This window comes from Taeniopygia guttata, chromosome 13 (assembly GCF_048771995.1).
Source record: "Taeniopygia guttata chromosome 13, bTaeGut7.mat, whole genome shotgun sequence".
Classification (NCBI taxonomy): Eukaryota; Metazoa; Chordata; class Aves; order Passeriformes; family Estrildidae; genus Taeniopygia; species Taeniopygia guttata.
This window is the reverse complement of record NC_133038.1, coordinates 11692143-11707139: the sequence shown is the minus strand read 5'-3', so window position 1 is coordinate 11707139 and position 14997 is coordinate 11692143. Positions and strand designations below refer to the sequence as shown.

The window sequence follows — 14997 nt, the reverse complement described above, 5'->3', positions numbered from 1 at the left end:
AGTTTGCAGATGTGGAAATAATCTTTTTACTGTACACCCTTGATTTTACAGTTGTGATTTTTATATCTCTTTTGGCAAAGATATATATATATATATAAATATATATATATATATTTATATATACATAAATATATATATATCTTATGTTAAATTGAATGGAATTTGATCCAGCTACAAATGACTGTTCATCCAGAATCTGGTAAAACAACCCAGGTGTTAGAGGGTGACAAAGGATGTAGGTTATTCACTGAACTCTGAAGTCTGTAGTTTCTTGAGGTATCAGAACTAAATGAAGAACCATATTTTCCAGAGTTAATCAAATGTCTTAAAAGCATTCAGAGTTCCAAAAAAAAGACTCACATAAGTGTTTCTGCTCTGACTGTTCCTGCAGACTCTGGTTCTTTCATTCCCTGCCTGTGGTTACAGTGGGGAACCATCTCAGGGGGCTGCTCTCTGCCCACACTGCCAACAGCCCAACATGGAATGCATTCTGCATTCCATGCATTCTCAATTATTATAGATACAGCATTCTGAACAAATCCACTTTTTTCAGTTTCTTATTTTTGTTTCCTTTTTTTTTTTTTTTTTTTACTTACCTGGATCTATTCATTTTCCATTAGATTAAAAACCAATGAAACTAATGTAGCAGAGAGATAATATTCAAGCCTTCAGGCTGCTCGATAAGCCTGATCTGAAACTCTAAGCTGGTCATTAGAACAGTGGAATTTTCCCTTGACTTCCCTGAAATCTTTGAAAGATTTATGGACACCATAGAGCTGGCAATATCTTTTCTAACAAATGCCTAGATATTAATTAAGCAGAGAAGAGGAGCAATTTTTATCTGCTTTTGAGAATATTTTGAAGAAAGTATTTATTGCAGAAGCTGTTCACTAGTATGAAGAAGAATAACATGCTATTTGTATTTAATAATCAATTTGCAATTGAATAAAGCAATGAGCCAAATACTGATTTCATTTATTCCATATGAATAGGAGTAGATACAGTTAAGGCAAGATAACAATCATTAAAAAGGTCTTCATTTTGCATTTTGGAGGAAACATTTTTTGGAATTGCCTTTAAATTTGTAAAGCAGTTTCTGATTGGGTTAATATGTCTGTGTTAGACCTAAATCTCTGCTTAATGCCCACAAAAGTCACAGTGGAAAGTAATGCTGAGGATTTATAGAGCTCATTAACAATTATAAATACTTAGTAGGGTAAGAAGGTGAAGAGAACTCCACAGGTTTCTTTTAAGACTCTTCATGCTAAATTCCTTCTTAACAACTGGGAAAAAAAGAAATAGCTAACTTATGTTTTCTTCCTTCTCTCTCTTTCTCAGCTAATGCAAAGTGAAGCCGTTAATTAACAGTCAGAGTACAATCTTTAGATACTGGATTAATTACAGAAGACTTGCTGTGGGTTTTAAATTCTCTTGGGGTATTTTTAAATCTGGTGGGCAGTAATACTGCCATCTGTTTTGTGAACTGATGGTTAGTTCCTACTGAAATCATTAAAATTTTGAAAACTACACTGCCTGATATCAAGGTTCATAAATAAGTGGTGTTTTTTTAAAAAGAAAAATCTGCTTGTATTCTACTGTTCACATCTAAAACAACATTCAGTGCTCCTCCCACACATGCCATGGGTAAACAGCTAGTCTGGGAAGAAAAAATGCACAACCCATTTATGCAGATCACATAGAATTTCCAGATAATTAAATGAAAGTTATGGATGTGGATCTTAATGTTACAGAAAATTTCCAGCAAATAAAAATCTTTAAATAACACTGTTTTAAAAAAGTGATCCATTTTCATGTGATGCTGGAAAAGTAATTGATCAGAACTGGCTGCTGCTGCTAACTTGGCTTTCTCTTTAGCCTGAGAAGCTCATCTGCATTCAGCTCTGTATATAAATAAAACCTGATTTTGTAAGGAATACTGTTGAGCACATATTCACCACAACTGCCCTACGGGCAAAAAATACCCAAAAGCAGATTAATTGTAAATTACTCAGTCCTCTCTTATTCTGAAATAGATGTCTTTTCATTTGTTGTTAAAGCCCTATTGGATGATGTAGTTTTCCATCTGTATTGCTGGCAGGAATCTGACAGACTTGCAGAGGTCCGAATCATTTCCAGGCAGATTTGCGTGCAGCATTTAATTTAGGATTTTCAATCAATAGAATTGTCAAGATCTGGCTGATGGTTCCTTTAAGTAAAATTAGTTCAAACCATGTGCTTGTTGGCTTGGAATTCTTTATCTTTCATTTTATTTCATGTACTTTTTAATGATCTCAATATTCTCCTGTTTTTTTCATCTTAGGACTCATGCCTCAGCTGCTGGCTGTGTCGAACATTTTGGCATATATCATCTTAGGTAATTGTGTACTAATTATCTATTATGCCAGGCAGGTATTGTTTCTTCCTGCAAATTAAAATTTTGTTTATGGCCCAGGAATAAATTACCTTGTTTTTTTAAGGAACAGAATCTTGTGAGGCTCTCCTAAAGTTGAAAGGTGTTATATTTCACAGCTGAGTCATTGCTATTGCCTACTGTATTGCTGTCTGACAGTCAAAAAAAGAAATTTATATTTTACCCATCAAGAAGCAGAAAAAGCAAAAGGGCAAAAGATAATTCTGTAGTCCTGAGGAGCTATGATCTTTTTTCATATTAATGAGAAATTGTGAGGAAAACTGCCTTACATCCTATGGACTGAGCAAATCCAGAGAACTGATTGAAGGCGTAATGGCATGCAGGAATTACAGGAATTTAATCGTTCAGTATTTTGTGAGATAACAGGAAAAGATCTTAAGAAAAAAAAATAGGGTAAGAAAAATAGTAAGAGACACTGAGAAAAGCCTAATATTTAGTTCTCTAATCATACCAATTTTTAATATATCCGTTTCTTAAAATATGAAGAGTTTATTTGCATCACACTTGAGAAAGTATGCCTTATGTACTGTGAAAGGAGAGGAAGAAAACCAGTCCTGAACTGCTCAGTATTGCAGCAGTTACTAAATGGCTGTCTTAGATCTTCAGCCCAATATGTTGTTTTCAGATTCCACTTGCAGGAACAACTCAGAATGCAATGTATCTTTTCTGGTGTGCTGTATTTCAGTAGCACTGCTGCAGTGTGAACAGACTTTGCCGCCCTCACCAGAGAGCGAGCTCTGGAGCTGTGTTACACCAGCTGGTGCCCACTGACATGACAGAGAACTGCTGCTGAAAACAATCTCACTGCATGAAAAGAGAAATGAAAGTGATTTTTTTCCTTTTTTTTATTCTCTCACTGCTTCAAGATTAATTTTGGATCTGACCTTCAAAAGCTTAGATGTCAAAAGCATATGTATTTTAGATTTCATTTGTGCAGAGTAGGGAAGTTGCTCTCAGTACATTTCCACTCGGGAGAGCATTGCAATTTCCCTGATATCAAATCCCCAAAGGTATTGATTACCACTGAATTTGATCCTTCTCATCTTCTGGTAAATGTCCAACCTTATTTTTTTCTTAGGCAATTTCATTTAGTATATGGATATGTGCCAATAATATCAGCAGATTGTAAGTACATTTTCATGAGATTACATCGTTGACTATTAGATAAATACAGACCAACTAAATACTTTTTATTTTTTAAATTAGGTAAAAGTTATAGAAGTTTAACCTGTGCAGAAAGAGTTAAGATATCCATTTAACGCACTTCAGTTTAAATAGAAGACAAAAACTCCTACAGATTATAGTTTATATATAGTTTATACATGCTTATGGAACTAATATTAGAGGAAACTCCTCAGGAAAGTAAATTCTCTATCTAAACTCTTATGCTTGTTGTTCCTGTCCTGAAGCCATGGAGTTTGCATCTGCATCCACAGCCTGTCTGTGTGCCTTATAAAACACTGGATGTACCTTACACATGGGTTATCATGCATTGCTCCCCCATTTTAGACTCCCATAATGCTTCTTCAAAGTCTGACTCCAAAGAGCCTTAAAAATACTGCTTATCTTCCCTGAAATCATAAAAGGAACACAAGTACAACCTTCTACCAGGCTTACAAACTTAGAGGATCTAACATTTAACACTTCTCCTTCCAGAAAACACCTACCCTTGCTCATGCATATTTCAGTGGTAGTACACTAATTTTACCATTATTTGCAGATTCCAAATGCTGTTATAAGAAGTGTTTGTCCATGTTTCCTCAAATCCTACTAAAATATTGATAAACCACTGAGTGTCTCAGTCTAGAGAAGAAGAATTCAGTTGAGGTAGAAACACCTTTGGCATGACCGTTCATGCCATTGCTCTCATCCTCCCAGAGCTGCTCAGGTGGGAAGTCACGTTCTCCATAAGGTCAGGGATTCCAATGTACATCCTCAAGGAGCTTTTACTATGCTCGAGTCAATCATCAGACATGTTCTCCAAACATCAGTGAACTTGGAGATCCAGGCAATTTTTTAAGACTCCTTTTTTTCAAGATGCTTTATTGCTTTTTTATTTTTCTTTTTTCTTTTCCTTCTATGTTTTATGATGTGCATTCAGTGATTTCCATCCATTTGCACCCCTGAAGTATAAATCACTGAAGGTTGAACAGAGTATGAAGAGAAGAACTTGGAAGATGTCTTGACTTCCCAGTATTGTAGTGAAGATGACTGCCAAATCCTAGTTCTTTCCTGAGGAGATGTTTGAAAGTTCTTTAATTCCCAAATGGGAGGCTGAAGAAGGTTAGATAACCTCTTCCTTTGAAAACTTTTATTTGCAATCAATACATAACTATGACACAATTTCTCTGTCACCTTATTAAACTTCTCCAACTGATCCCACTCATTTAAAAAATTACAAGTGTTTCTTCTTTCCCTGATGTCTTCTCCCAGCCCATTTGTTGCATTTTGATTTGTTGATTTTTGCTTTTTAAATCTTTCAGCTCTAATGGTCAGCAGCATTACTAAGATTTCCTCAAATTTTAACCTTTGGAGTTATTGCTGCACTGTGCTAAAGTATCCTTAGATTAGATAAAATCACTTTGAGCTTTCTTTAGAGAGGCTGATAGTGTTGGAAGGGAGGCATTTTATGGGATTAAATAGAAAATCAATAGGATAAACAACCCTTTTGATTGCATGTTTATTTTTATTTCCTGATTGTATCTCTCTTTCTGAGAATTGCCTGTAGCAGAAAATAGGCAGCTCAAAGACTAGTGTTGCAGATGTACTCTACAGGTTTTGCTAGGGCAAATTATAAAATAGTATGGAAATCACCATCCCATTCCTGGAGTCTCAAAGTAACCTCCATGTTTAGTTCATTCAGTTTGTAATTAAATAGTATAAAGTCTAGTCATGAAAAAATACCCAAATAACATTATTTTTAAAATAATTAGACTGAAATAAGTCTGGTTTTAGGTTTTGAATATAAACCATTCTAGATAAATCTGTGCCTCTGGATTATTCATCACTGGCTGTTTTGGTAGGTGAATGCTTTCATTTCACCACAAGTTAGAGTGGGGGGAATTTTCTCTGAGGCTTTTGGGAGTCACCTTGAGTAGGAAGAAGTGGTAAATCCTTCATTCTCCTTCCCTGTAGAGATACAAGAGCAAATAGTGTGACATTTCTTTAAGCCCAGGTTTCTATCAAGTGGGTTTTCTTGGCAACAGAAATTTAATCCTCCCTTATCAGTATCTCTAAATCCATAATTATTTTCCTAAAATCTTATTCCAGAACTGTGGGTCTGGTTTGTCCTCCAAGGGAACTGTTCAGGAATTTCATAACAACTGCAGAACATCTACAGAATAATAATGGCAATGCCAGCTCCTCCACACAGCCCAGACTGTGTGGACTTTTAAAGGCATATGGAAATACCTATTTGGATTGGAGAAAACTTATTAGCATGTGACTGCATTTCAGCTCAGAATTTCTTTAAATGTTTTCTGAAACTTTTGTTAAAACTCATAAAGATTAGGGTCTGAAGTTTTAAACTTTGTTGTTCTCATATTTGGTCCAAAAGTCAGAATAAACCTATGCGAAAATACCAGTAACTCTCATAAATTATAATAAATGATAATGTTCAAGTACAGATTTGTTGTAAAGGTTTCTCTATAATGGTGCATAACATAATGAAAAAAAAAATATAAAAGGGACTGTTGTAAAAAGTGATTTACATTGAAAAAGGTGCTAAATTTGAGCTGTCCACATACCACAGCAATATGCAACTGATCCAATATTTGGTTTCATTCTTTGGTGTAGATGAGTTATTTCCATGCTGCTGAGAGTGATGGTATTGTAAGAACAACTCTACAGACCTCATCTGTGGAGCTGCATTTTATCCACCCATCTTATGTGTGTGTCTCGAAGAACAGAAGATTGGAAGTCCTGTGAAAAATCTTTTGAAGATCAAAAGCTCAGAATTAATGGGGCAGAAATAGAAATCTTGAATATTAAGTCTGAATCTAATATGCTATATAAATACTGTTTTTACTTAGGGAGTGCATGGAGACCAAAGACAGCAGAGTGACTTAAAATTTCAGTGTTGAGAAGTCAGAAAGATTTTGGAACCAAAGATTGACCAGGAATAAATGAGCCAGGAGTGTATTTCCTCTCTGCAACTTTAACCCAGTGCTCTCAAAGGTACAAAACTCATAATGAACTTGACAGTTTCAGCTAATTCTTACCATGAGTTATAGAACTAAAATACTCTGGTTTAAATCAAGGTTTTTCTTAGAGGTCTTCTCAAGGCTTCTTATGAATAGAAATAGAGGGTTGGAATGTTGTCTTAGGACTTTAATTGTTTTATTGTTTGACTTTTTTCCTATCATGTGCTGAATATTTTTTTCCTCTGTCTTTCAAGCCATGACTGAGTTATTTCCTTGCTTCCAAGTGTTCAGTGCTGAAGAAGCCAAATAATTCAAAATTAATAATTTAGTAGGCAATGCTTAGCTTACTTTATTTGCCCAGTATATAAAAAACTCTCTCACTGTTTTTATTTCCTCAATGAAAAATTCTGCAAAATCTGGACTGAGCCAGTGGGTTACTCACAAATTCAGCATATTTATTGTGTGTTACTTTATACTCAAGCTGTTGTAATGGGTCACCTGAGTCACACTGTTCCACTTTTATTGTTTCACTTCCATGATTGGATGCCATAAACTGTATATGTTGCTTTTCCAAAAATGAGTTTTGTTTGGGGTCTCATTCTATTATCCACTCAGTGAAATCAGCTGCTCCAAATGCACTGGTGGGGGGCTGAGCCTTTGCCAGGGACTCCATCAGGGGCTCAGCACTGATTAGTTCAGGAATGCACTGATACCTAATCAGCCTTCAGCCCAGACCTGGTTCTGATGATTCAGCTGAAGCACCCTGGGGACATGACAGGAAGGAACAACTTGAAAGTTCTCAAATCCCCAACCAAGTGTCACCCAGGACGTCCCCAGCAGTGCCACTGCCAGGATCACACCAAGCCCCAAGGAGCAGTGGGACTTGGTGAGCACCTTCCACGGCTGCTCTTTGAATTTGGCTATTACAGGTGTTTCTGCATAAAAAGAAAACAATACCTTGCTTTGGTTTACATTTTTTTCTGAATCTTGGTGACAAGTTTTTGGTATTCATTGCAAACATCCTATGGGTCAGAAGGAATCCTGAGTTGAACTATGGCTTTTTAAAAGTTATAGAATGCCTTTGGGAAATGTCTGGCTCATTCTATTAACTAAACTAAAATGTCTGGCTCATTCTATTAACTAAACTAAAAAAGTGTTCTGTCTGTAAGAGGAAATATGTATTTCTTTAAAATCTATCTAATTATTATTCTTCATGTCAAATTTTATCATCTTTCTAAAAACTGAACTTTTCCATATCCTCCTACATTTATCACTCAGTCTGAACTAGACTTTGTTGAGATATGGATAAAGAAATCATACATTTTCAAAGTCAAAAATGTTGAAGTTTATGTAGTAACTTGTGTAATTAAAATTCAAACCTATTACTAACACTGAATAAAAATGAATGGTAAAATCCAAACATGCCTATTAAATAAAAAAAAAAAAGCTTTTCTACATATTTCTTCTAAATCAATGCATTGTCAAAACATATTAATAGTGTAATAGCTTAGACTATGTGTATTCTTCTTCAAGAAAGAATCCATGAATGCCTTTTAAAAGGTTGTTTCTTCCTGAGCTAGGACAAATCTTTTTTGGATCCTTCCTTTATAAACTGTTGTCTTAATAGGCTGGACCTGAATTCAGAGAACATAACTTCTGCTTTTGTCTCATTCAGCAGCCGTGAAGTTTCATTGAAATCATTGGAAAACAAAGAAGCAGGCACTTAAAGTCTTTCTGTTGACTGTTCTTTTTTTTCTGTCTTTTTTTTTTTTCCCAATGGGATATGCTGGGTTAGATAGGATTTTGGAGGGAATCAATACAGCATTTTTATGATACAAGATAATGTTTCTCTTCTGCCTCAGCTCTTCCATTTGTCCAAAAAACCAAAATTATCAAGATCTTTGTTTTAAAGTGCTTCAGTATATACAAATGAGGACAGTTACAAGAGTACCAGATATTTTTATTACTTGCTTTAAAAAGAGAGTTAAAAAAAGAATACAAGTATCTTACTTATAGAAAGATCTTATACAATGCTTCTAGACCTAATCAAACTAAATCTTTCTGTATGGATTTCTTCTGCCTGGAAAACATGGCAAGTAACCTGAATTATAATATAAATGATGTAATAAATCATATACTAATAGAGGTGTTTAAATATGTTTATATATGTATAGAGATATTGCCTTGTCAATGCCTACTTTGATATCTAACCTTATTAGTTTGGGAAGTTTCTCTGAATCTTTGCCTTAGGTAGAGAAGGCTGTGCTGCAGTGCTCTTCACTGCTGAAGGACTCTGAGCTGGTGTCCAGACTGGAGAGATGCTCAGGCAGAGCAGTTGGGATCTGCATTATTCCTACATTCCTTCCCTGCAGGAAGTATGATGAGTTGTCTTTTTAGTATCTTTTATGAAATATTTATTTGTTGTAATGTTTCCCCAGACTCTGTTTGATTTTTTTTCCTTTCCCCTCCCCCTCCCCTCATACTTTTCCCACTTTTTTCCATGATGCCCTTGTGACCTTCATGCACTTAGTGTTCTTCCTCATAAATGATGTAAGTGCAATCCTGTACTTGCAGTAGGCTTAGCCAGGTACAGATGACTGTACATATGTGATAGCAAGTATCTTGTATCTGACATAGATGAACCCAAATAAATTCTCCACGTTAAAATTCCTAAGGGTAAGAATACATACTGGTTTTTGCCTTCTGTGAGAACAGGGAGTAAAAAATGTTCAGAAAACAGAACATGGGACATTTGCAAAAGTTTCAAAAGCAATGGTCCTGGCATTCATGGGAGACAGACTTTATTTTTGTTAAAAATCCGCTCAAGCTACAGAAGTGCAGTTTATATTCTGAACTCAATCCTCTTCAGTTTTGGAATCTTAGTAATTAACAGTTAGAGATCTATAGATTAGGAAAGTACTCTCTGTGCTTTCCCTTGCATCAGTGAAGTGTGAAAATAATTTCCAGATTCAGGTCTTAGAGGGGCTTTTCCACCTGGGAATCAATCCACTGATTGTCTCCAGTGATGACAGAAGTTAGCATGCATCCTAGCATGCTGATTTTAGTCCTGCATTAAATTTGCTTTCCAAACTGGGTGTACAGAACAGCTCATGTCAAAACCACAGATCTGGTTTGTATCTCACACCTCTAATGATCAGGCTGCTGTTCATCACATGAGTCAGCACAGCTGTTCTGCTTTGAAAGCTGAAGCTGCAATCTCTCTTGGAGCTACAGGAGGACCTCTGACATGATGCCATTCTGCTCTCATTTGGGTTTCTGGTTCTTTGTTTGCCCACCAGTTCAAACTGGGCTTCCCAAGGGCAGCAGGCCAGTGCAGGCTGCTCAGCACTGACTGCCAATCATCTACCTGAGTGTTACATGTGGGGAAGAGAGATCTGGTTCTAAATCAAATTGTTATTCAAGAACATTTACATATTTTCAGTGTTATCCTCCTTTATTCTGGTTCCAATTGGAACTCATTTAAATGAATAAATAACAGGGAAACTGAGCATATAGGTATAAGTTATTAAATGCTTGAAAGTATGAATTTGAGAGTGCTGTGTCCTTTGGAAGGATCTGATTTGGTTAGAACATCAAAGTTATTATGCATAAAAGGCATCTTGAAATTGCCTTTTAAGAGATTTTATGTGTTAAAGACACAGTATGGAAAGCCGGGTCTTTCAGGGATGGCAGAATGTTGTTGGTTCTCAAAGCTTTTACTTCCAAAAGCTACAACACAGATTGGCTTGTTTGGCCACTTAGAGGCAGGAAAAGAACATGGACAAATTAATGGGAATGGTACAAGCAAACTGGAAAAGCTTTAAATTATGAACAATGAAATGGTATTTGTCTGCTCTTTATATGGGCTTAAAACCAGGGTATATAGATATATTTCATTAGTATTAAACTCCTTTGCAAGAGTAAATTAGTTGCAAGGAAGATAAACTTTGCTCTAAAATACTTTGCTCTTATTTGTTTTAGCTGAAACCCCTGCACAATTCCACTATGATACATTTCAAAGACTTGCAGAAACACCTTTTTGAGTGCTTTTCCCCTCTGAATGCACAGAAACACTTTATCAGCACTTTCTGGCCATGCATAAAAAATTGACACGAAAACACAATAGGATACTCCCTTATTGTAGTAAAGAAACATTTTCCTACCACAAAGGATTACAAATCAGATGAACCAACGAACAAAAGACTCCTTTTTTGTTGCCAGAATTCAATTCTGTAAAGGAAACCTTGCTCTATCTGGCTGGATTCAGTCTGGTCTGGGAATAATAGAATGGTGCAGACCTTACTTGCACTGTGGTTCTGGAAAGCTGGTTTATTCACTATAAATGTACCAAAAGCTGGTTCAAGTTGAATAGTAAGTATGTGATATAGAGAAAGAGAAAAGCTGCACTAGTTAGAACTGATCCTCTGAATTGCAGATGATTATTATGATTTTACAAGTTCATTAAACATTTACTGGAAAACAGAAAAAAATCTTATGAAGATCCATGTTCTTTTCCTTTTCCCATACATTTATTCCTGTGTGTGCTGGCTGAATTTTTAACTTTGGACTTGTCCTAGTTAAGTAGCTAAGAAGGATATAATTTGACAAGATTCTGAGATGTATTGTATTTGTTAATATCCTGTTAATCACTGCATGTCAATATAAAAACTCTGGGTATTATAGTTTACAAACAGCTGTAGATTAGACCAGAGTAGCATTACTCAAAATTAATATCACTAAATTCCAGAAACTCAAAACCTTCCCAACCTACTCCATCACACTGTCGTAAAGAAAAGAATATAATCTCTTGAATATTTACAGGCATCTTTCAAAAAAAACCTGACAAACAAGCAAACAAAAATCCTTAGCCCTAGTAGTAACACAGGTTTGCAGAAAGTCTGTGAAGTTGAACTATCTTTATGAGCTTTACTGGGGTAACAAACAAATATGAAAATCACTTCTGTGCTTTTAAAAATTATTTTGTGTTAGTTTTTGCATTGTACGGAGTTGCTTCTGTTGTTTTTTTGGAATGGCCAAAAAATTTCTGAAAGAGGAAACTGATTCAAGGCTAAGCTTTCAAGTCAGGCAGAGTTGAATCCAGGAAGTACATTAATAGATTCTAACATTTTTTCAGGTTCCTTAAATTTAGGATTTGATATTAGGATTTGAAATAATGTCAGTCTGAAAGATTTGCTTTTCTGCTGTGTTTTTCTATAATCATGACTAACTGTGCTTTTCACAGCTGTCTGCAAGACATTCAAGGAGTTCTTCAATGTAAAAAAGTCCCAGAGAACTGTAGAGCTCAGGAAATGGAGCACAAGTAAATAATCTACATTCTTGGGTGAGTAGTATCATCTACTTGCAAAGTGTTCATTGGCTTGTGTTATGCCTTCTCCACAAGGATACAGAGTGCCCAACAGGAGAAGATCCCAAATTTTGGCCTTCTGTCTTTATAGTCTGACCTCTAAAATATAATCTATCTTTAAATACAACCTACATTTAATTTTTTATTGCTTGGTCAGAAATACTTCCTTTTGACGTGTTTTGTTCCTTTATGGCTGCAAGGGTTTAAAATGTTATTTTTAAGCTTTGGGGACAGGAGTTATGCAGAACTTTTTTGTTATTGCATTTCCTAGCACTTGGAAAAATGTGTTGAGACTTCAGAAATGTGTTTCCTGTGGGATTGTAGTTACTAAAGAGCAGCAAGTCACTTAATAGAAAATATCTGCTAGTCCCTGAGGATCTTTTCCTATTACCTGCCTCTAAATGAATGGCTAACATAATGGATTAGGCTGTTCACCCTTGATACATGACTGGAAGACTTTATGAACTAGGAGGAATGTATTTTGATTACACTGGTGTCCTTCCCCATCACTGCTGTTGAATTTTCAAATGCTTTGGTACTCATCAGAATCCAGATGGAGAAGTCTCTGAATTGTGAGAAGCTTACAGTGTTGTTCCGATACTCTTTTTGCTTAACCTCCATGTGTCCTCTGCATAATTCTGCCTTTTCCCTGCATCAAATCTCTGACAAGATCAAAAATGGATCTAGTCAGATAGCAAAGGTGTTATCAGCTAAAATGTACAACTGGAATTTTAACAAGAAAATTCAAAGGAAAAATTCTAAACATGTATATGCATAAATGAAGATAAATGTATTGGGTTGTCTTAAGGTTTAAACCGTATGACGGAATTCATTGATCTTTGTGAGGCTCCTCTATAGTGACTTTGAAAAACTTGCCATGCAAACATTGTGTATGGAGAATATCTTTCAGAGAGACCTGCAAGGATGCATTTGAATATATCCAACCATCTTTTTATTTGCATGTTCCATTTAATGCTGTAAATTACCTTTCAAAGACTGGGAATTTTGCTTAATTATTATGATCTCAAATGCTTAATTATGATTAAGTACCTTAAATTAAAGCTCTAAAACAGCAATATATGTATTTAAAATGATATACAGAGAGGCTTTCAATGTAATTCTCAGATGTGGCTATGTAGCATTTATCTGCATCCTTAAATGCCAAACATTTGTAAAAATATGAATGTGTCTTTATTATGTAACTTCAGGGATTTTAGCAAATCTCTAGGAGAAAATTTCTACTCTTTCTGCAAAAAAGAAAGGGAAGTGTCACCTTGATCACTTGTATTGCCTTTTCCCTTTAGTTATCTTCTTAACCTCCATGTCTTCAAACACAAATCATTTTGGTTATTTAACATATAACAGCTTCCTGTGCTAACAAAAGACCACAGGGTTGGACCATGATGCTCTGTCGAATCAGCAAATGGACATAGGTGTGGACATAGAGTTTATTAAATTCAGTATTAAAGGCAGAGAGGATTTTACTCCATTCTGAGGTATTCAGTTTCAAGAAATAAGACATTTCTTTAAGGGTCTGGAATTGTTCTGACTCTCTCACTAGGTAGCACAGAGCATGTTTGAGTGGAGTGGTACAAGAGAGAGCTGCAGAGTGACTTGACAAAATAAAGGGATTGTTAAGGTGCTTTTGAGTCTTCTCCCAGCAGACCATTACAACCACTGAAGCAGATCAAATGGTTACATAAAACAGTAGAACTAATGGAGTGATTTTATTTGTACTAGAGCAAGTCCACTATTGCATGCCCTTTGATTGCCTCTAAGTATCTGCGTAACTTTATAGGAAAAGACACTTTCTAGCCCTAAAAAAGTCAAGTGCATGTTTCTTTTTTGCACATTTTATATCTAGGTTAATTCCTTTTATGCTTCATTTTATCTTTTGAAAAAATGGAAAGAAAACTGTACCTAATTTTTTTTAGTTCTAGTGAGTAGGGGAGCAACTTTTGCAAAGGCAGCCTGGGAAATTTTAATTTCATTTTTCCAGAAATAGGCCTGGGCATGGCACCCAAGACAGAATTCTGTGTAATTTCGAAACAAGTAGCACATTGGACCTTGGCACAATAATAAGCAACTGCCAGGACACTAACAAAAGGGGATTCTTGCACTGTGAGGATATCCTTGGAGTTTTGTACATTTTCAGCAAGGTCAGCAGCCTCCACTGCTGGACTCTGCACCTGATTCTGGTTAAAGTGGGGAGCAGGCTCACTCCAGAGGGCAGGAGCTGTATTTATTTGGCAGTGCAAAGGGACTTTTCTCAAATTCCTGCCTCGAATGCCCCCAGCACTCAGAGCTCTAGACTGAGGCCACCACCTGATAATTTTCCTCTAGAGAAATGATGCCAGCTGCTCTATCTCACTGTAGTCAGATTGTGTAAGTCAGCTTTACACTTTCCACGTGAAAATCTGTAATACTCATCACTTGAAACAATTGGAACTCTATGAATATTTCCTCTTTCCATTGAAGTTACTTGAAATTTTGGTCACTAGAGCAGATGTGGTTCTTGAAAGGGCATGGTCAGGCTTCAGAGACTTGGAATTTACCTTGTAAAGATAAATTCCCAGTCCAAGCCTTGAATCTCTGGATGCTCATGGCAGATGCTTCCTGCTTATCAATCTGTCAGGAACTGTTTTTTCCAGGATATTCCCTGGACAATATCTGACCTCTTGAGGGGATAATGATACAGGTGATTTATGGGTTGTTTCTGATGAATACAAATATTCTCCAATTTGTAAGGTGAGGCAGTTAGAGAAAGATCTATATGAGTTAATTGAAAGTAAGGGGGCTTAGTATCCAGAATCAAAGGTGATAAATGAACAATATTTATTGCAGAGAAGAACAGTAGGAGGTTTCCATACTGATTTTAATGTAGGTCAATATATTTTCTATATCTATATATCTATAGTTGATGTATATAAATAAAAATATTCTCTCTCTCTTTTGCTTATTATTTCTTTTAATTACATTCTTTATTTCTATGGTAGTAGTAGTAGGTTTGGTTGTTCTTTCAAAATGAACTGTTCTTGTCAGGACCTGTTGGAACAGTG

General features: G+C 35.8%; 1 long non-coding RNA gene across 2 annotated transcripts in view; it reads left to right on the top strand.

Annotated features, from left to right (window-relative positions):
- Nucleotides 1-14997, top strand: part of LOC140685031 (uncharacterized) — a 117870-nt gene that overhangs the window by 99606 nt on the left and 3267 nt on the right. For both annotated transcript variants that reach the window (XR_012058189.1, XR_012058188.1), the window contains 4 exons: nucleotides 2321-2374; nucleotides 4533-6607; nucleotides 8824-8948; nucleotides 11816-11914. This is a non-coding gene — a long non-coding RNA (uncharacterized lncRNA). The remainder of the gene's footprint in view (nucleotides 1-2320; nucleotides 2375-4532; nucleotides 6608-8823; nucleotides 8949-11815; nucleotides 11915-14997) is intronic.